Source organism: Scyliorhinus torazame, chromosome 20 (assembly GCF_047496885.1).
Source record: "Scyliorhinus torazame isolate Kashiwa2021f chromosome 20, sScyTor2.1, whole genome shotgun sequence".
NCBI lineage: Eukaryota > Metazoa > Chordata > Chondrichthyes > Carcharhiniformes > Scyliorhinidae > Scyliorhinus > Scyliorhinus torazame.
In genome coordinates this window covers 31,026,928-31,048,174 of record NC_092726.1, presented here as the reverse complement: position 1 = coordinate 31,048,174, position 21,247 = coordinate 31,026,928, and the positions used below count along the sequence as shown (strand labels likewise).

At 50.2% G+C, this 21,247-nt stretch overlaps 2 non-coding genes across 2 annotated transcripts; both read right to left on the bottom strand.

The window, feature by feature from the left end:
- Window positions 1-951: 951 nt before the first annotated feature.
- Window positions 952-1,135, bottom strand: LOC140397394 (U2 spliceosomal RNA). The gene has a single exon (XR_011936849.1). It is a non-coding gene; the product is annotated as a U2 spliceosomal RNA (small nuclear RNA).
- Window positions 1,136-11,246: 10,111 nt separating this feature from the next.
- LOC140397887 (U2 spliceosomal RNA) lies at window positions 11,247-11,436 on the bottom strand. Its single transcript, XR_011937310.1, has one exon. It is a non-coding gene; the product is annotated as a U2 spliceosomal RNA (small nuclear RNA).
- Between the last annotated feature and the right edge of the window lie 9,811 nt (window positions 11,437-21,247).

Below are 21,247 nucleotides of genomic sequence, written 5' to 3'. Positions count from 1 at the left end.
AAACCAGAAGCTTAGCCCAGCATGTAGATCCACCAATAGCAGCCGAGCTCCAAACGTTTTCTCTTTGACGACTTCAATCCCTCTGTGTTCTCCAATCTACATCACAATTCTCAGCTTCTCTTGATCCAATATACTGTTGATCATAGCCAAAAGGCCGAGAAGCGATAGCCCATATTTCCCGGCTACGGCTCTTGTCCTCCTCGCCCACCAACATTCAGGTGCACCTTGCTGCGCTCGACTGTGCTTTGGAACGTTTAGTCTACGGTCATGGTTGGTCAAGAGATCTCCAGCTTGGCCGAGCACTGTGGAGTCTGTGCATGCAGAACCAGAAAAACACAACAGGGAGACATCGTCTGGCACGCCTTCCACTGTCGTCACCAGAAGGAAAGAAGACGCTGTGAAGGCCCAGTGACACCCAACGCAGGGAATCGAAGAAACCTCCACCTTTGCCGAACAAAGGGCAATCCGTGCAAGCAGCAAGTACTGGCGGAATCCAACAGGGGGCAATGTCTAGTCCCCCTGAGCTCCACCCTGGCGTGTTGGTCGTGGAGTCAGGAGAATGAAAAGAGACACCGTGAAGGTACACCTACATCCAAATCAGGATGCCGTTCAGTCTGTCGCCACACTTCTCTGTTGTGCAGGATGAAGGGCTTTGGTCAGTGAAATGAGGAGAAGGCAAGTCGGCATCCGGGGGTGAGGGTGAGAGGCCTGTAAAAAGCAGCAGGAAATCTGTGCGCATATCAGCCGAAAACGGAGCCTGGCTGCCGAAAGTCCGCGAGTCCACCGGCTCGCAACATTAGTGCACGAAGCTCCCGCCAGCAGAAAAGCTAGCAATGCTTTGGAGCCTGAAAGGCCTTAAATTAGTCAGGATGAGATAACTAGACAAGACAGAAAAGGGGAAGGCAGGTTTTGCGCCATTTTCTGCCTTCGCACCTTTGCTCACCAAAGCGGGGTGAAGGCACCATTCCCGGAAGCATGGCAAGACCAGGTCGATGCGTGGAGTGTTAGGAGCAAGCCCCTGCACGATCTCCGAATCTTAAATTCAATTTAATATTCGGTCCCCAGATAGAGGACACATCAGATATTATACTGATAAGAACAGATTTTTTTTTTTAAATGTTATTCAAAAAAATATACTTTATTAATAAAATTTATCATGAGCATTACAGAGCATTTCGAATTGTCTTGACTACATTTCCGTCAGAGTTACACATTGCCTTGACTTTCTTTCATTCAATTTTGATCTTATTATACACATATCACTCTTTACATTACAATTCCTTCTTAAATATTTACATCGTCATGTTTCTTTTATACATTGGAGTGTTGGTTGCCCAGACCGAGGGGTTTTACACTGTTACCCGGCCCTCGGTGTACATTTGCTGGAAGGACCTTACACAGTGGTCTTTCCCCATTGCGCCTTGGCGGCAGCTGCCCCAAGCTTGAGTGCGTCCCTCAGCACGTAGTCCTGGACCTTGGAATGTGCCAGTCTGCAACACTCGATCGAGGACAATTCTTTGCACTGGAAGATCAGCAAGTTTCGGGCAGACCAAAGAGCGTCTTTTACCGAGTTGATGACCTTCCAGCAGCAGTTGATATTTGTCTCGGTGTGTGTCCCTGGAAACAATCCGTAGAGCACAGAGTCCTGTGTCACAGAGCTGCTCGGGATAAACCTTGACAAATACCACTGCATCTCTCGCCAGACCTTCTTTGCAAAGGCACATTCCACAAGGAGGTGTGTGACCGTCTCATTTCCCACACAGCCACTCCGAGGGCAGCGTGCATTGGCGCAGAGCCTTCTCACCACCAGCCAAGCTAGGTCTTGGTGCTTGTTTGAAAGTTCTGGTGATGAGGCGTTCTGCGAGACGACTCTGGCAGTCTGCTCAGCGAACCATCCAACGTCCTCCACGTTCTCCGTTTCCCTGAGGGCCTCGAGGGCATTACGTGCTGAACTCTGCTTCATTGCCTTGTGGTCAAAGGTGTTTTTCTTCGAAAACCTTTCCACGAAGGACAGGTAGTACGGAACGGTCCAACGATTTGGAGCGTTCTGCGGCACTGAGGCCAGGATCATCCTTCGTAAAACGGGGGACAGGTAGAACCTCAGTATGTAGTGACACTTGGTGTTTGCATATTTTGGGTCCACGCACAGCTTGATGCAGCTGGACACAAAAGTGGCCAACAGGATGAGGGAGGCGTTGGGTACGTTCCGCCCTCCCTTCTCCAGAGGTTTCCGGGAGTCTTACTCGTCTCGAAGGGCTTGACGGCCTTTGTCAGCTCATCCAGAGTTAGCGGTTTGTCCAGGTTTTCCAGCTCGCTGTCGCCTAAGACCTCCGTGTTAGTCGACAGGAAGGTCTGGGAAACAGTGCTATCTGTTGGCTTCAGGACATACAGTCCGGCATAAAAGGATTGGCTGATCCTCAGGATGTCAGACTGCGATGACTTTACAGAGCCATCTCCTTCCTTCGGACACGGTCCATCTTGGATCTCCAGATGAATTTCAAGTTGGCCCGGGTGACTGCTGTGGCGTAGGGACAGAACTGCGCCACGTACAGTAACACCGAGAGCACCTCACACCTGATGACCAGGGTTTTGCCCGCAATGGAGAGGGAGCGTTGCTCCCTCCAGCCCAGTTCCTGTCTTACCTTGGCTATGCGCTCCTCCCAGTTTTTGGTGCATGCCCCAGCAGCTCCGAACCATATCCCATGATAATCTGACCTGACAGTGAATTGGACGAAGGGCCGGTCGGCCCAGCTCCCAAAGAACATGGCCTCGCTCTTGCCATGGTTTACCTTGGCTCCCGAGGCCAGTTCAAACTGGTCGCAGGTGGTCAAGAGCCTGCGCACAGACGCAGGATCCGAGCAGAAGACGGCAACGTCGTCCATGTACAGGGAGGCCTTGACTTGTATGCCTCCACTGCCTGGGATCGTCACTCATCTTATACCCGGATCCTTCCTGATGGACTCGGCAAAAGGTTCTATGCAGCACACAAAAAGGGCAGAGGAGAGAGGGCAGCCCTGCCTGACTCCGGATTTATCTGGAACTTTTCTGATTCCCACCCATTGATTGAGACTGCGCTATAGATGTTTGTGTAGAGCAGTTTGATCCAATTGCGAATTCCCTCCCCAAACCCCATTTTGGAGAGCACATCCATCATGTAGGTGTGCGATATTCTGTCAAAAGCCTTCTCCTGGTCAAGGCTGATGAGGCATGTGACAACCCTCCTGTCCTGCACACAGGCGATCGTATCCCTGAGTAGCTCGAGGCTCTCAGAGATCTTCCTGCCGGGAACAGCACAGGTCTGGTCAGGGTGGATCACCGACTCCAGAGCAGACTTGACCCGATTGGCGATGACTTTGGCTAGAATTTTGGAATCCACATTCAACAGTGAAATGGGTCGCCAATTTCGAATTTCTTCCCTTTCCCCCTTCTGCTTGTAGATGAGGGTGATGATGCCTTTCCTCATGGACTCTGACATGCTGCCTTCCAGAAGCATACTCTCGTACCCTTCCAGTAGGTCTGGGCCCATCCAGTCCCACAGAGCCGAATACAACTCAACCGGTAAGCCGTCGCTTCCGGGAGTCTTACTCGTCTCAAAGGACTTGACGGCCTTTTGTCAGCTCATCCAGAGTTAGTGGTTTGTCCAGGTTTTCCAGCTCGCCTAAGACCACCGTGATAGTCGACAGGAAGGTCTGGGAATCAGTGCTATCTGTTGGCTTCAGGTCATACAGTCCGGCATAAAAGGATTGGCTGATCCTCAGGACGTCAGACTTTTCAGGGCCATCTTCTTCCTTCAGGCTGCTGATCACAGAGGTCTCTCTGTGCACCTTTTGGAGGAAGAAGCGTGAGCACTTTTCATCCTGCTCCACGGAGCGGACTCTGGAACGGAAGATAACCTTGGAGGCCTCCGAGGTGTAGAGCGAGGCTTGCTGGCTCTTCGCCTCTTGGAGATCCTCCTCGACATCCAACCCCATCGACTGCAGCTGGAGCAAATTCTGCATACTTTTCTGGAGCCTGGACATGATCCCCTCGTATCTCTCTCTCGCCTTTTGAACGCCCTTGAGGATGAAAAACCTCTTGATATTCCCCTTGATTGCTTCCCACCAGAGATGTGGAGCCTCATAGAGGGGTTTCACGGTACTCCAACCTTTGTAATCCCTCTCGAGTTCCTCGAGGTTCTCAGGGGTCAGCAGTTTTACATTCAGCTTCCATGTCCCCATGCCTGCAGCCTGGTTTTCCAGCAGGTGGCAGTCGGCCAGCAGGAGGAAGTTGTCAGAGAAGAACACCGGCCATACATCTTGGACATGGCCGTGAAAGCACGGGACACAAAGAAGAAGTCTATCCTGGAGCGGACGGACCCGTCTGGCCGTGATCATGCGTATCTGCGCTGCGCTCCGTCTGCAGAGTTTCTGCAGACGTCGAGCAGCTTGGCGTCTCTTACCGTTTCCATCAGGAGTCTGGACGTCGCGTCTAGTTTGTGTCGGCTCTGCCAGATCGTTCAGCTGCATCGATGATGCAGTTGAAGTGACCGCTCAGAATTACCGGCTTGGAGGTGGCCAACAGCAGTGGGAGTTGCTGAAGGACTGCCAACCGCTCACCTTTTACGGCCGGGGCGAACACATTAATAAGTCTGAGAGGGGTGTTTTTGTATTTCACGTCTGCTACGAGGAGGCGCCCGCCCACCACCTCCTTAACGTCGGAGATGGTGAAGTTGCCTCCCCGCAGCAGAATACCCAGGCCGGAGGAGCGGCAGTCGTTTCCTCCTGACCAGATGGATGGCCCGTGGGACCACCAGCTCGACCAGCGCCTGTAGTTGCTGAGGTGCGGAATTCCACACTCCTGCAGGAACAGTAGGTCAGCTTTTACATTTGCCAAATTGTTGAGTGTGGCTCCACACCGCGAAGTATCTTTGATGCTTCGCACATTAATGGATGCAATTTTAAAACCCATTATAAAAAGGTCGATTTACCAGTCTCAGAGTCCAGAGTCTATACAGTTGGCTGTTCCAGCTGTTGGATGTTCCCCAGCATGCCGGTGGTGCTCGCAAACTGTTGCACAGTTGCAGGGCTGAGAAAACTGTCCTGGTCCGCACTGGCTAGTGAACCTGGTGCAGATGTATTGAGGGGGGGGGGGAGTGTAGCCCTGGCGTCCGTTGTGGCAGTCAGTTGGTGTTGGGGTTGCAGGCCGGTCTTCGCCTGGGTTGTTGCTTCTTGTTCCTTTCCGGGGTTGGTCTGTGACCTTGTTTTCGATGTCCGGCGTTTGGTGGCCGTTGGTCATATTGGTGTTCCCATGTGCCAGGGGTTGATTGTCTCGGCGGGTTTTATTTTCTTCCCGGTTTGTGGTCTGGGGGGTCTGTGCCTCCCGTTCCACGTTGGTGCTTTGCCTCTTTATTTGAGGCCGATCCTTGGCTTGTTTACCCTCGCCGGAGGAGGTTTCGGCACTAAGTCCGCTGGCTGAAAGGTGTCGCTTTGTGCCACTCCCCATTATGGGGTTCTTCAGTTTGTTTTTTTGTTTTCTCTTTCGTTTGTCCCTGTTCACTGTTTCCCAGGGCTCTTTGTTCTTTGTCCCATCCTCTTCCATTGAGTGCTCCCTGTCAGATGAGGTTGGGGTTGAGTTGTCAGTGCGTGCTGGGTCCTCCCCTATTTGTTGAGGGCCCTTCTGTTGCTTTTCCGTATTCTGTGCCGTGGTATCTTTTTCGGTGGAGGGTGTATGAACCTCCTCTCTGATCATCTTTTTAACTCCGCTGCTGATGATCTGTGCATATGTCGCCCCGCGTTTCGGGCAGGCCCTGTAAAGATGGCCGGCCTCCCCACACAGGTTGCAGCACTTGTCTTCTTTGCAGTCCTGAGTCATGTGTCCCTCCTGCCTGCAGTTTTTGCAGAAGGTCACACTGCAGTTTGTGGCAACATGCCCCGTTTTGCCACAGGTGTGACATACTCGTGGCTCGAGGACATTACGTGTTGACCACTGCTTCATTGCCTTGTGGTCAAAGGTGTTTTCCTTCAAAAACTTTTCCACGAAGGACAGGTGGTACGGTACGGTCCAACTACTTGGAGCGTTCCGCGGCAATGAGGCCAGGCCCATCCTTCGTAACACCGATGACAGGTAGAACCTCAGTATGTAGTGACACTTGGTGTTTGCATACTAGGGGTCCACGCACAGATTGATGCAGCTGGACACAAAGGTGCCAACAGGATGAGGGAGGCGTTGAGTACGTTCCGCCCTCCCTTCTCCAGAGGTTTGTACATGGTGTCCCTTCGGACACGGTCCATCTTGGATCGCCAGATAAATTTGAAGAGAGCCCGGGTGAATTCTGTGGCGTAGGGTCAGGTTATGGGCCAGACCTGCGCCATGTACAGTAGCACCGAGAGTACCTCACACCTGATGACCAGGGTTTTGCCCACAATGGAGAGGGAGCGTTGCTCCCACCAGCCCAGTTTCTGCCTTACCTGCTCCTCCCAGTTTTTGGTGCACGCCCGAGCAGCTCCGAATCATATCACCAGCACCTTCAGGTAATCTGACCTGACAGTGAAGGGGACAAAGGACCGGTCGGCCCAGTTCCCAAAGAACATGGCCTCGCTCTTGCCACGGTTTACCTTGGCTCCAGAGGCCAGTTCAAACTGGTCGCAGGTGGTCAAGAGCCTGCGTACAGTCGCAGGATCCGAGCAGAAGACGGCCACGCCGTCCATGTACAGGGAGGCCTTGACTTGCATGCCTCCACTGCCTGGGATCGTCACTCCTCTTATACACGGATCCCTCCTGATGGACTCGGCAAAAGTTTCTATGCAGCACACAAAAAGGGCAGAGGAGAGAGGGCAGCCCTGCCTGACTCCGGATTTGATCTGGAACTTTTCTGATTCCCACCCATTGATTGAGAGTGCGCTATAGATGGTTGTGTAGAGCAGTTTGATGCAATTGCGAATTCCCTCCCCAAACCCCATTTTGGAGAGCACATCCATCATGTAGGTGTGCGATATTCTGTCAAAAGCCTTCTCCTGGTCAAGGCTGATGAGGCAGGTGTCCACACTTCTGTTCTGCACATAGGCGGTCGTATCCCTGAGTAGCGCGAAGCTATCAGAGATCTTCCTGCCGGGTACAGCACAGGTCTGGTCAGGGTGGATCACCGACTCCAGAGCAGACCTGACCCGATTGGCGATGAACTTAGCTAGAATTTTCTCATCCACATTCAACAGTGAAATGGGTCGCCAATTTCGAATTTCTTCCCTTTCCCCCTTCTGCTTGTAGATGAGGGTGATGATGCCTTTCCTCATGGACTCTGACATGCTGCCTTGCAGAAGCATACTCTCGTACACTTCCAGCAGGTCTGGGCCCATCCAGTCCCACAGAGCCGAATACAACTCAACCGGTAAGCCGTCGCTTCCGGGAGTTTTGCTCGTCTCGAAGGACTTGACGGCCTTTGTCAGCTCGTCCAGAGTTAGTGGTTTGTCCAGGTTTTCCAGCTCGCTGTCGCCTATGACCTCCGTGATAGTCGACAGGAAGGTCTGGGAAACAGTGCTATCTGTTGGCTTCAGGTCATACAGTCCGGCATAAAAGGATTGGCTGATCCTCAGGATGTCAGACTGCGATGACTTTTCAGAGCCATCTTCTTCCTTCAGGCTGCTGATCACAGAGGTCTCTCTGTGCACCTTTTGGAAGAAGAAGCGTGAGCACTTTTCGTCCTGCTCCACGGAGCGGACTCTGGAACGGAAGATAACCTTGGAGGCCTCCGAGGTGTAGAGCGAGGCTTGCTGGCTCTTCACCTCTTGGAGATCCTCCTTGACATCCACCCCCATCGACTGCAGCTGGAGCAAATTTTGCATACTTTTCTGGAGCCTGGACATGACCCCTCGTCTCTCTCTTACCTTTTCAACGCCCTTGAGGATGAAAAACCTCTTGATATTCCCCTTGATTGCTTCCCACCAGAGATGTGGGGCCTCAAAGAGGGGTTTCACGGTTCTCCAACCTTTGTAATCCCTCCTAAGTTCCTCGATGTTCTCAGGGGTCAGCAGTTTTACATTTAGCTTCCACGTCCCCCTGCCTTCCCCCTGATCTTCCTGCAGGTGGCAGTCGGCCAGTAAGAGGCAGTGGTCAGAGAAGAACACCGGCGTTACGTCAGTGGACCTGACCGTGAAAGCTCGGGACACAAAAAAGAAGTCTATCCTGGAGCGGACGGACCCGTCTGGCCGTGACCATGTGTATCTACGCTGCGCGCCGTCTGCAGGGTTGCTGCAGACGTCGAGCAGCTTGGCGTCTTTTACCGTTTCCATCAGGAGTCTGGACGTAGCGTCCAGTTTGCTGTCGGCTTTGCTGGATCGTCCAGCCGCATCGATGATGCAGTTGAAGTCACCACCTAGGATGACCGGCTTGGAGGTGGCCAACAGCAGTGGGAGTTGCTGAAGAACTGCCAGCCGCTCACTTTTTACGGCCGGGGCGTACACATTAATAAGTCTGAGAGGGGTGTTTTTGTATTTCACGTCTGCTACGAGGAGGCGCCCGCCCACCACCTCCTTAACGTCGGAGATGGTGAAGTTGCCTCCCCGCAGCAGAATACCCAGGCCGGAGTAGCGGCAGTCGTTTCCTCCTGACCAGATGGATGGCCCGTGGGGCCACCAGCTCGACCAGTGCCTGTAGTTGCTGAGGTGCGCAATTCCGCACTCCTGCAGGAACAGTAGGTCAGCTTTTACATTTGCCAAATAGTTGAGTGTGGCTACACACTGCGAAGTATCTTTGATGCTTCGCACATTTATGGATGCAATTTTTAAACCCATTATAAAAAGGTAGATTTACCAGTCTCAAGAGTCCAGAGTCTATACAGTTGGCTGTTCCAGCTGTTCGATGTTCCCCAGCATGCCGGTGGTGCTCGCAAACTTTAGCACAGTTGCAGGGCTGAGAAAACTGTTTTGGTCCGTACTGGCCCCGTGAATTTGATGCAGATGCATTGGGGGGGGGGGGGGGGTGGTGTAGCCCTGGGGTTCGTCGTGGCAGTCAGTAGGTGTTGGGGTTGCAGGCCGGTCTTCACCTGGGTTGTTGCTGCTCGTTGCTATCGGGGGATGGTCTGTGACCTTGTTTTCTTCCCGGTCGGTGGTCTGGGGGGTCTGTGCCTTCCGTTCCACGTTGGTGCTTTGCCTCTTTATCTGAGGCCGATTCTTGTCCTGTTTTCCCTCATCGGATGAGGTGTCGGCACTAAGTCCGCCGGCTGAGAGGTGTCGCTTTTTGCCACTACCCCTCAGGGGGTTCTTCAGTTTGTTTTTTTGTTTTCTCTTTCGTTTGTCCCTGTTCACGGTTTCCCAGGGCTCTTTATTCTTTGTCCCATCCTCTTCCTCTTCCATTGAGTGTACCTCATCAGATGGGGCTGGGGTTGGGTTGTCAGGAGGTGCTGGGGCCTCCTCTTTTTGTTGGGGGCCCTTCTGTTGCTTTTCCTCATTCTGAACCGTGGTGTCTTTTTCGGTGGAGGGTGTATGCACCTCCTCTCTGGTCGCCTTTTTGACTCCGCTGCTGATGATCTGTGCATATGTCGCCCCGCGTTTCGGGCAGGCCCTGTAAAGATGGCCGCCTCCCCACACAGGTTGCAGCACGTGTCTTCCTTGCAGTCCTTAGTCATGTGTCCCTCCTGCCTGCAGTTCTTGCAGAAGGTCACACTGCAGTTTGCGGCAACATGCCCCGTTTTGCCACAGGTGTGGCATACTCGTGGCTGTCCCACGTAGTAGAGGTAGCCACGATTTACTCCAATAGCGAAATTGGAGGGGGGATGCAGGATGGCTCCGTTGCTGTCCGTTCTTAGGGTCACCTTGACCTGGTGCTCACTTGTCCAGATGCCAAAGGTGTCTTTCACTTGCACGCTGTCACTTTTCAGCTCAGCGTACCTGGCGAGGAACGTGAGCACATCAGACACAGGGACGTGGGGGTTGTATGTGTGCAGTGTAACAACCCGATTTCGCTGTGCCGGTAGCGTAAACAGAGGCTCCGCAGTCAGGATCGACAAGGGACTCTGGTTACCTTTTTCCTTGAAGACGTTCAAGAATTTGATGCACGCTGCGACGCTCTTGAAGGTGACATCAAAGAAACCATTCTTGGGGAAGTTTTGCAAGCAGAAGATCTCTGTTGCTTTAAACCCACAACACTCGAGCAGTACTCTCTTCACGAAGTGTTTCCGGTCCACAGGTGACTCTCCTTCCGTTTTCTTCACTGTGACTCGGACAGTGTTTCGCACTCCCCAGCCTGGTTGTCGGGATGCAGCTGCATCCATAGCTCGTACGTTGGGTCTGAACTGTATCGGCGTTAGGCCTAAACCAGAAGTTTAGGCCAGTATGTAAATCCACCAATAGCAGCCGGGCTCCAAACGTTTCATCTTTGACGACTTCAATCCCTCCGAGTTCTCCAATCCACGATCGTCATCGAGATCCTCAGCTTCCCTCGATCAAATGAGACTACACTTGATCTCAACCAGAAGGCCGAGAAGCGATAGCCAATATTTTCCGGCTATGGCTCTTGTCCTCCTCGTCCACCGACATTCAGGAGCACCTTGCTGCGCTCGACCGTGCTTTGGAACTTTTAGTCTACGGTCACTGTTGGTCAAGAGACCTCCAGCTTGGCCGAGCACGGTGGAGTCTGTGCATGCAGAACCAGTAAAACACAACAGGAAGACATCGTCTGGCAAGCCGCCCCCTGTCGTCACCAGATTAAATGGAGACGCTGTGAAGGCCCAGTGACACCCAACGGAGGGAGTCGAAGAAATCTCCACCTTTGCCGAACAAAGGGCAATCCGTGCAAGCAGCAAGTACTGGCGGAATCCAACAGGGGGAAATGTCTAGTCTCCCTGAGCTCCACTCTGGCGTGTTGGTCGTGGAGTCACGAGAACGAAAAGAGACGCCGTGAACGTATACCTACATCCAAATCAGGATGCCGTTCAGTCTGTCGCCACACTTCCCCGTTGTGCAGGATGAAGGGATGTGGTATCTGAAGTGAGGAGAAGGCAAGTCGGCATCCGAGGGTGAGGGTGAGTGGCCTGTAAAAAGCAGCAGGAAATCTGTTTGGCATATCAGCTGAAAACGGAGCCTGGCTGCCGCAAGTCCGCGAGCCCATAGGCTCACGACATTAGTGCGCGAAGCTCCCGACAGCAGAAAAGCTAGCAATGCTCTGGAGCCTGAAAATTTTTTAATTGGTCAGGATGAGACAACTGGACAAGACAGAAGAGGGGAAGCCAGGTTTTGCGCCATTTTCTGCTTTTGCACTATTTGTGCCCAAAGCGGGGTGAAGGCACCATTCCTGGAAACATTGCAAGACCAGGTTGATGCCTGGAGCGGAGCAAGAAAGCCCCTGAACCATCTCCGTGTCCCAAAAATCAATTTAATATTCGGTCCCCCGAAGGGGACATACCAGATACTAAACTGATAAGAACAGATACTACACTTGATCTGAACCAAAAGGCCGAGAAGCGATAGCCCATGTTTTCCGGCTATATCCCGAGTTATCCTTTTACACTTAATGAGCTGGTAAAATTACTTAGGACGTTCGTTCATTTTACCTGCCTGTATCCTTTCATGTACCGTTTTTGCTCTCCTAATTTCCTTAAGTTCCCAGTCCACATTGCGACCCCGGCCCCGGGTCCCTGGCCGCATGGAGTTTGCACATTCTCCCCGGTTCTGCGTGAGTCTCATCCCACAACTCAAAGATGTGAGAGGTAGGTGGATTAGCCACCATAAATTGGAAAAATAATTGACTACTCTAAATTTTAAGAACTGTGTATTTCATTGTAAAACAAAAAAGAGGCTGTCAGAGACCCCAGAGATTGTCCTACACGGTGAATCTGTGCAGTGCAGAGTCCAGGAGGCTGCAATCCGGTGTCACAGTAGTTTGCACGCTTTCCTCAGCGCGCCAGCAACCCAGGTTCAATTCCAGACTCGGATGTCTGTCCATGTGGAGTTTGCACTTTCTCTGACTTGGTTTCCTCTGGGTTCTCTGTTTGCCTCCTACAGTCCAAATATGTGCAAGTCAGGTGGATTCGCCGTGCTAAATTGCCCTTTAGGTTAGTTTGGGTTGCGAGAATGTGGATAGGGTGGCGGTGTGGGCTTAAATAGGTTGCTCTTTCTAAGGGCTGGTGCATACTCGTTGGGCCGAATGACCCGCCTTCCGCTCTGTAGGGATTCTATGATTCTATAAAGAATCGTAACCTGCATTCGAGCCTGACGTGGGATTTCGAAACAATCCAAGGCGAATGGCACAGGCAGATTGGCTTCTGAAGTACAGCTTGGGTCAGTGGGTGTGGACAGTGGTTGGGAAATGAAACACATACATGTTCGGCTGCAGGGCAGGTGCATGTGTCCGTTGGAGCACCAGGTTAGAACGGAAGAGCGAAATATTACTCCAGACTATATCTGGATGTGTTCAGCAGAGTGCACTGGGGACACGCAGATCTCGTACAGCTCAGCTTGATCTGTTTTTATGAACAATAGAGCCAAAAATGACACAGAAAAGTCAGTCCAAAGTATATCTCGACGTTGTGCACTGATGTCTGAACAGCAGTGTGGATAGGAAGGCAGAATTGTCCTTCTAAAGTTCACCAGCTTCTTCAATATAGAACAGTCGGCTGGATAGGAAAACAATTATTCTTCCTGAGCATTGCTGGATATGGTATTGTGGAAAGTCCGGTGGATTGGGACACTAACTAAGGTGGGATTTATGCAGTCGATCAATTGGGGGCAGAGGATCTATCCATTTCTATCATTAAAAAAAATGTTTATGACGTTGAAGACTTGTTTAAATTCCCCCTAACCTCCTGCGCTCCAGAAAGACGAATCCCAGCTTCTACACACAACTGGGTTGCAGGACAGCCACATCCATCGTCACAGGGATGTGTGGGGCGGGCGGGACCATGAGGAACGAGGGCTCACCACTGCGCTATCCTTCTCCCAGTTTTACTGGTGCTTCCAGTCCCATTTTCAGCCTGTCTCACAACTGGCGTGTCCCATCCATCGATGAACTGTTTCATCCCTAAGCTGAGGGCTTGTCGGTGAATAGCCCCCGGTAGAAGGTCTCAAATGCCTCGTAGACATTTTTTGGCTCTGCCACTGGATTCGGTCTGCTGCTTCTAATCTGAGCTATTACATCCGTGGCTGCCTGCTTTCTCAGCTGGCGAACCAGCAGTGGCTGGCTTTATCTCCGTGTTCGTAAAGGGTCTCTCGTACCTGGCGGAGTTGCTGCAATGCTTCCCTCGTGGAGAGCAGATCAAAGTCCATTTGTAGCTTTTTCCTCTCCGCCAGGAGTTCTTTGGTCGGGCCCTCAGAGTATCGCCTGTCTACCTCCAGTATGGAGTCCACAACTGTCGCCTAGCCGCCCTCTCTACCTTGTCTCTACGTGCGTTCTTGGCCATGATATCACCCCTGATCACAGCCTTCGTGGCCTCCCAGAGCGTGAAGGGCGGGACTTCCCCATTCTAGTTATTAATAATATAGTCATCTGTGGCCTGTGATATTTTCTTGCACAAAGCATTATGGGCAAGTCGGGCCATGTCCAACCTCGATGTGGGGGGCGGGATAGCAGGCATTGAGCAAAAACGTATTAATCTGGCTGCATATTAATATGGAACCATATTGATATGGAACAGCATTAATGTGGCTGGATATTAATATGGAACATTATTCATATGGAGCAGTATTAATATGGCTGCATATTAACTTGGAACCGTATTAATATGGAATAGTATTGATATGGCTGAATATTAATATGGAACAGTACTAATATGGAACAGTATTAATATGGAACCATATCATCACAGCTCCAGGGTCCCAGATTTGATTCCTAGCTTGGGTCACTCTCGTTGCGGAGCCTGCATGTTCTCCCGGTGTCTGCGTGTATTTCCTGCGGGTGCTCCGGTTTCCTCCCACAAGGCGCGAAAGACGTGCTTGTTCGGTGAATTGGACATTCTGAATTCTCCCTCTGTGTACCCGAACAGGCGCCAGAATGTGGCGACGAAGGGCTTTTCACAGTATCTTCGTTGTTGTGTTAATGTAAGACTACTTGTGACAAAGATAATTATTATTAATATGGAATGTGGCTGGATGTTAATATGGAACTGTATTAGTATGGAACAGTGTTAATATAGCCGGATATTAAAATGGCCAGATAGTAATATGGAACAGTACTAACATGGAACAGCGTTAACGTGGCTGGATATTAATATGTAACAGTAATCATATAGAACAGTATTAATATGGAACACTACTAATATGGAAAAGTTATAATATGAGCGAATATTAATATGGAACAATGTTTATATGCTGGACATTAATATGGAACAGTACTCATTTGTAACGGTCTTAAAATGAAGCAGCACGAATATGGAACAGTATTAATATGGAACAGTATTAATGTGGAAGAGTATTAATATGGAACAGTATTAATATGGAGCCGTTGTAATATGGCTGCATATTAAAATAGAGCAGAATTAATATGCTGGATAGAAATATGGAACAGTATTATTTTGGCTGGATCCCGTTCAGTTTTTGGAAGGGCATATACTGGCCTCGGGAAAGTTGTTTTTTAGGTCTCCAAAGCAATTCGCTTTACATAAACACGTTTAATGTTTAAAAACATGATTTATTATCGGGCACATTTTAAGTCCGATTACAGTAGGGCACTTTTAATTGGTGTGTTACTGTAAGGCTCTGTTTAAATAAGGTCCGTTTGACTGTAGGGCACTGTTTAAATACATTTGATTGACTATAGGGCACTGTTTAAATGCATTTGGTTTACTGTAGGGCACTGTATAAATGCATTTGATTTCCTGTAGGGCACTGTTTAAATGCATTGATTTACTATGGGCACTGTTAAAATGCGTTTGATTTATTGTAGGGCACAGTTTAAATGCATTTCATTTACTTCGCCGCACTATTTAAACGCATTTGGTTTACAACAGGGCACTGTTTACATTCATTTAATTTACTGTAGGGCACTACTTATCTGCATTTGAGTGTTGGGCACTCTTTAAATGCATTTAGTTAACTGTCAGAAACTGTTTAAAAGCATTTCGTATACTGTAGGGCACTGTTTGAATGCATTTGATTCACTGCAGGGCATTTTTAAAATGCATTTAGTTCACTGTAGGATACTGTTTAATTGCATTTGATTTATTGTAGCGCCTGTTTAAAATCATTTGATTTACTATGTCACTGTTTAAATGCTTTTGGTTTACTGTAGGGCACTGTTTAAATGCATTTGATTTAACGTAGGACACTGTTTAAATGCTTTTGATTTACAGGAGGGCAATGTTTAAATGCATTTGAGTATCGGGCACTGTTTAAATGCAATTAGTTTACTGTAGGGAACAAAATGCATTTGATTTACTGTTGGGCACTGTTTAAATGCATTTGATTTACTGTAGGGCACTGTTTAAATGCATTTGATTTACTGTAGGGCACTGTTTAAATGCATTTAATTTACTGTGGTGCACTGTTTAAAAGTATTTGTTTTACTCTTGTGCAGTGTTTAAACGCATTTGATTGACTGTCGGGGCACTGTTTAAATACATTTGATTTATTGTCGGCACTGTTTAAATGCATTTAATTTACTATAAAGAACTGTTTAAATACATTTGGCACCGTTTAGATATAATTGATTTATTTTAGGCCACTGTTCAAATGCATTTGATTTACTGTAGGGCACTGTTTAAATGCATTTAATTGACTCGAGGGCAATGTTTAAATGCATTTGATGGACTGTTGTGCGCTATTTAATTATATTTGATTTACTGCAGTACACTGTTTAAATACTTTGTATTTATTCTGGGGCACTGTTTAAATACATTTGATGGACTGTTGTGCGCTATTTAATTATATTTGATTTACTGCAGTACACTGTTTAAATACTTTGGATGTATTCTGGGGCACTGTTTAAATACATTTGATTTGCTGTCGGGCAGTTTAAATGCATTTAATTTACTGCAGGGCACTATTTAAATGCCTTTAGTTTGCTGTCGGGCACTGTTTAAATGCACTTGACTTACTGTAGGGCATTGTTTCAATGCGTTTGATTTCGTGTCGGACACTGTGTAAACGCATTTAATTTATTCTAGGGCGCAAATTTAAATACTTTTGATTTACTGTCAGGCGCTGTTTAAATGCAATTAATTTACTATAAATCACGATTTAAATATATTTGGCTCACTGTAGGGCACTGTTTGAATGCATTTGATTTACTTCATGGCACTTTTTAAATGCATTTCGTTTCCGGTAGGGCACTGTTTAAACGCATTTGATTTATTGCAGCGCCTGTTTAAATACATTTGATTTACTGTGTCACTGTTTAAATGCATTGCATTTACTGTAGGGCACTATTTAAATGCATTTGATTTACTAGAAAGCACTGTTCAAAAACGTTTGGTTTACTGTAGGGCATTGTTTAAATGCATTTGATTTAACTTAGGGCACTGTTTAAATGCATTTGATTTACAATCGGGCACTGTTGAAATGCATTTAATTGACTCGAGGGCACTGTTTAAATACAATTGATGGACTGTTGTGCGCTCTTGCTGCGCTCGACTGTGCTTTGGAACTTTCAGTCTACGCTCACTGTTGGTCAAGAGACATCCAGCTTGGCCGAGCACGGTGGAGTCTGAGCATGCAGAACCAGTAAAACTCAACAGGAAGACATCGTCTGGCAAACCGTCCCCTGTCGCCACCAGATGAAATGGAGACGCTGTGAAGGCCAGTGACACCCAACGGAGGGAGTCGAAGAAATCTCCACCTTTGCCGAACAAAGGGCAATCCGTGCAAGCAGCAAGTACTGGCGGTATCCAACAGGGGGCAATGTCTAGTCTCCCTGAGCTCCACCCTGGCGTGTTGGTCGTGGAGTCAGGAGAACGAAAAGAGACGCCGTGAAGGTATACCTACATCCAAAGGGGATGCCGTTCAGTCTGTCGCCACACTTCCCCGTTGTGCAGGATGAAGGGATGTGGTAACTGAAGTGAGGAGAAGGCAAGTCGGCATCCGAGGGTGAGTGGCCTGTAAAAAGCAGCAGGAAATCTGCGCGGCATATCAGCTGAAAACGGAGCCTGGCTGCCGAAAGACCTCGAGTCCATCGGCTCGCAACATTAGTGCACGAAGCTCCCGCCAGCAGTAAAGCTAGCAATGCTTTGGAGCTTTAAATGCCTTAAATTGGTCAGGATGAGGCAACTGGACAACAGAGAAAAGGGGTAGCCAGGTTTTGCGGCATTTTCTTCTTTTATACATTTTCGCCCCAAAGCGGCAGCTGCCCCAAGCTTGAGTGCGTCCCTCAGCACGTAGTCCTGGACCCTGGAATGTGCCAGTCTGCAACACTCGGTCGAGGACAATTCTTTGCACTGAAAGATCAGCAAGTTTCGGGCAGACCAAAGAGCGTCTTTTACCGAGTTGATGACCTTCCAGCAGCAGTTGATATTTGTCTCGCTGTGTGTCCCTGGAAACAGTCCGTAGAGCACAGAGTCCTGTGTCACAGATCTGTTTGGGATAAACCTTGACAAATACCACTGCATCTCTCTCCAGACCTTCTTTGCAAAGGCACATTCCACAAGGAGGTGTGTGACCGTCTCATTTCCCCCACAGCCACTCCGAGGGCAGCGTGCATTGGTGCAGAGCCTTCGGGTGTGCATGAAGAATCTGACAGGGAGGGCCCTTCTCACCACCAGCCAAGCTAGGTCTTGGTGCTTGTTTGAAAGTTCTGGTGATGAGGCGTTCTGCCAGATGACTCTGGCAGTCTGCTCAGGGAACCATCCAACGTCCTCCACGGTCTCCTTTTCCCTGAGGGCCTCGAGGACATTACGTGCTGACCACTGCTTCATTGCCTTGTGGTCAAAGGTGTTTTTCTTCAAAAACTTTTCCACGAAGGACAGGTGGTACGGTACGGTCCAACTACTTGGAGCGTTCCGCGGCAATGAGGCCAGGCCCATCCTTCGCAACACCGGGGACAGGTAGAACCTCAGTATGTAGTGACACTTGGTGTTTGCATACTGGGGGTCCACGCACAGCTTGATGCAGCTGGACACAAAGGTGGCCAGCAGGATGAGGGAGGCGTTGGGTACGTTCCGCCCTCCCTTCTCCAGAGGTTTGTACATGGTGTCCCTTCGGACACGGTCCATCTTGGATCGCCAGATAAATTTGAAGATGGCCCGGGTGACTGCTGTGGCGTAGGGTCGGGTTATGGGCCAGACCTGCGCCACGTACAGTAGCACCGAGAGTACCTCACACCTGATGACCAGTGTTTTGCCCGCAATGGAGAGGGAGCGTTGCTCCCCCCAGCCCAGTTTCTGTCTTACCTTTCCTATGCGCTCCTCCCAGTTTTTGGTGCACGCCCCAGCAGCTCCGAACCATATCCCCAGCACCTTCAGGTAATCTGACCTGACAGTGAAGGGGACAAAGGACCGGTCGGCCCAGTTCCCAAAGAACATGGCCTCGCTCTTGCCTCGGTTTACCTTGGCTCCCGAGGCCAGTTCAAACTGGTCGCAGGTGGTCAAGAGCCTGCGTACAGACGCAGGATCCGAGCAGAAGACGGCAACGTCGTCCATGTACAGGGAGGCCTTGACTTGCATGCCTCCACTGCCTGGGATCGTCACTCCTCTTATACCCGGATCCCTCCTGATGGACTCGGCAAAAGGTTCTATGCAGCACACAAAAAGGGCAGAGGAGAGAGGGCAGCCCTGCCTGACTCCCGATCTGATCTGGAACTTTTCTGATTCCCACCCATTGATTGAGACTGCGCTATAGATGTTTGTGTAGAGCAGTTTGATCCAATTGCGAATTCCCTCCCCAAACCCCATTTTGGAGAGCACATCCATCATGTAGGTGTGCGATATTCTGTCAAAAGCCTTCTCCTGGTCAAGGCTGATGAGGCAAGTGTCCACCCCCCTGTCCTGCACGTAGGCGATCGTATCCCTGAGTAGCGCGAGGCTATCAGAGATTTTCCTGCCGGGTACAGCACAGGTCTGGTCAGGGTGGATTACCGACTCCAGAGCAGACATGACCCGATTGGCGATGACCTTTGCTAGAATTTTGTAGTCCACATTCAACAGTGAAATGGGTCGCCAATTTCGAATTTCTTCCCTTTCCCCCTTCTGCTTGTAGATGAGGGTAATGATGCCTTTCCTCATGGACTCTGACATGCTGCCTTCCAGAAGCATACTCTCGTACACTTCCAGCAGGTCTGGGCCGATCCAGTCCCACAGAGCCGAATACAACTCAACCGGTAAGCCGTCGCTTCCGGGAGTTTTACTCGTCTCGAAGGACTTGGCGGCCTTTGTCAGCTCGTCCAGAGTTAGTGGTTTGTCCAGGTTTTCCAGCTCGCTGTCGCCTATGACCTCCGTGATAGTCGACAGGAAGGTCTGGGAAACAGTGCTATCTGTTGGCTTCAGGTCATACAGTCCGGCATAAAAGGATTGGCTGATCCTCAGGATGTCAGACTGCGATGACTTTTCAGAGCCATCTTCTTCCTTCAGGCTGCTGATCACAGAGGTCTCTCTGTGCACCTTTTGGAAGAAGAAGCGTGAGCACTTTTCGTCCTGCTCCACGGAGCGGACTCTGGAACGGAAGATAACCTTGGAGGCCTCCGAGGTGTAGAGCGAGGGTTGCTGGCTCTTCACCTCTTGGAGATCCTCCTTGACATCCACCCCCATCGACTGCAGCTGGAGCCAATTTTGCATACTTTTCTGGAGCCTGGACATGACCCCTCGTCTCTCTCTCACCTTTTGAACGCCCTTGAGGATGAAAAACCTCTTGATATTCCCCTTGATTGCTTCCCACCAGAGATGTGGGGCCTCAAAGAGGGGTTTCACGGTTCTCCAACCTTTGTAATCCCTCCTGAGTTCCTCGATGTTCTCAGGGGTCAGCAGTTTTACATTTAACTTCCACGTCCCCCTGCCTACCCCCTGGTCTTCCTGCAGATGGCAGTCGGCCAGTAGGAGGCAGTGGTCAGAGAAGAACACCGGCGTTACGTCGGTGGAGCTGACCGTGAAAGCTCGGGACACAAAAAAGAAGTCTATCCTGGAGCGGACGGACCCGTCTGTCCGTGACCATGTGTATCTACGCTGCGCGCCGTCTGCAGGGTTGCTGCAGACGTCGAGCAGCTTGGCGTCTTTTACCGTTTCCACCAGGAGTCTGGACGTAGCGTCTAGTTTGCTGTCGGCTTTGCTGGATCGTCCAGCCGCATCGATGATGCAGTTGAAGTCACCACCCAGGATGACCGGCTTGGAGGTGGCCAACAGCAGTGGGAGTTGCTGAAGAACTGCCAGCCGCTCACTTTTTACGGCCGGGGCGTACACATTAATAAGTCTGAGAGGGGTGTTTTTGTATTTCACGTCTGCTACGAGGAGGCGCCCGCCCACCACCTCCTGAACGTCCGAGATGGTGAAGTTGCCTCCCCGCAGCAGAATGCCCAGGCCGGAGGAGCGGCAGTCGTTTCCTCCTGACCAGATGGATGGCCCGTGGGACCACCAGCTCGACCAGCGCCTGTAGTTGCTGAGGTGCGGAATTCCGCACTCCTGCAGGAACAGTAGGTCAGCTTTTACATTTGCCAAATAGTTGAGTGTGGCTACACACCGCGAAGTATCTTTGATGCTTCGCACATTTATGGATGCAATTTTTTAACCCATTATAAAAAGGTAGATTTACCAGTCTCAAGAGTCCAGAGTCTATACAGTTGGCTGTTCCAGCTGTTCGATGTTCCCCAGCATGCCGGTGGTGCTCGCAAACTTTAGCACAGTTGCAGGGCTGAGAAAGCTGTTCTGGTCCGTACTGGCCCCGTGATTTTGATGCAGATGCATTGGGGGGGGTGATGTAGCCCTGGCGTTCGTCATGGCAGTCAGTAGGTGTTGGGGTTGCAGGCCGGTCTTCACCTGGGTTGTTGCTGCTCGTTACTATCGGGGGTTGGTCTGTGACCTTGTTTTCTTCCCGGTCGGTGGTCCGGGGGGTCTGTGACTTCCGTTCCACGTTGGTGCTTTGCCTCTTTATTTGAGGCCGATTCTTGTCCTGTTTTCCCTCATCGGATGAGGTGTCGGCGCTAAGTGCGCCGGTTGAGAGGTGTCGCTTTTTGCCACTACCCCTCGGGGGGTTCTTCAGTTTGTTTTTTTGTTTCCGCTTTCGTTTGTCCCTGTTCACGGTTACCCAGGGCTCTTGATTCTTTGTCCCATCCTCTTCCTCTTCCATTGAGTGTTCCTCATCAGATGAGGCTGGGGTTGGGTTGTCAGGAGGTGCTGGGGCCTCTTCTTTTTGGTGGGGGCCCTTTTGTT